The sequence below is a fragment of the Sinocyclocheilus grahami genome, unplaced genomic scaffold (genome assembly GCF_001515645.1).
Source record: "Sinocyclocheilus grahami isolate Dianchi unplaced genomic scaffold, SAMN03320097.WGS_v1.1 scaffold7688.1, whole genome shotgun sequence".
NCBI classification, from domain to species: Eukaryota; Metazoa; Chordata; class Actinopteri; order Cypriniformes; family Cyprinidae; genus Sinocyclocheilus; species Sinocyclocheilus grahami.
The window spans coordinates 22,222-23,072 of record NW_015511632.1 but is presented as its reverse complement, the minus strand read 5'-3'; the positions used below and the strand labels follow the sequence as shown (position 1 = coordinate 23,072).

At 40.5% G+C, this 851-nt stretch overlaps 2 protein-coding genes across 2 annotated transcripts in view; both read left to right on the top strand.

Annotated features, from left to right (window-relative positions):
* The window catches only part of LOC107577906 (aldehyde dehydrogenase family 16 member A1-like), a 21,977-nt gene that overhangs the window by 2,124 nt on the left and 19,002 nt on the right, over window positions 1–851 (top strand). The gene's annotated exons all lie outside the window — the stretch shown is intronic.
* LOC107577904 (aldehyde dehydrogenase family 16 member A1-like) overlaps window positions 466–851 on the top strand; it is a gene marked incomplete at its 3' end in the record, with an annotated part of 22,204 nt that continues 21,818 nt past the window's right edge. Inside the window, exon 1 of the mRNA XM_016263929.1 lies at window positions 466–778. The remainder of the gene's footprint in view (window positions 779–851) is intronic.

The window sequence follows — 851 nt, the reverse complement described above, 5'->3', positions numbered from 1 at the left end:
AGGAAAATAGTTTGTCAATAATGCAAGAAGACAATAACAGAGTCAAAGTGTGCTTTGAAAAGCTTGCGTAAGACAGAGCAGAACACAGAAAATAAACTATACCTGAACCTTTACCCAGGGAAGCTTCTGAAATTTGACACGGAATGACCCTGTACTAAAATCATAATACTTTTTTATTGATTTTCTTGGTATTGTAGTGACACTACCAGCAGCAAATTGTGTGGGACTTTCCACTCACCTCTCTCTTTGAAAATGAATTGTGGTGTTGCTGGAAAACATTTTTGAGCAGCTTCCTGTACTGTAGTTCACAATGCTTCACTACTTCCTTGCACTTCACTAACTACCTCTCTGCCCCATAGAAATCAAATCACAAAATACTGTAAAATGCACCCTGACTTCAAAATTGGTATTGATTTTCCTTTTTCCCTCTTTTTCTTTACCGATGAGTTGTGTAACATCAATTATATTATTTAATAGTATTACTGTATTTTTAGTGCTTACCCTTTAGTACTTAAAATGTGGCTAAATGACCACTACTGCTGTCTGCTAAACTCAGACCTCCTCTTGTCTTCTTCTATGACCCATTTCTCTCTTTTTCTGTCTCTCACAGTGTCCCTCGCTTTTACTCCCAGTTTGTGGGTGGTCAGTTGCGTAAAGCTGACTCGGGCTGCAGCAGGTCAGTGTTGGCCCCTGGGGGCGCTGTACTGGCTCACTGCCCAGATGGAGGCAGAAAGGATGTCCGGAATGCAGTAGAGGCCGCCATTAAGGTCCAGCCAGGGTAAGAGCATATGAGAAAGTTATCATGAGGATAAAACATGGACCAAAACAAATTTAGGTCAACCTTTTTTTTT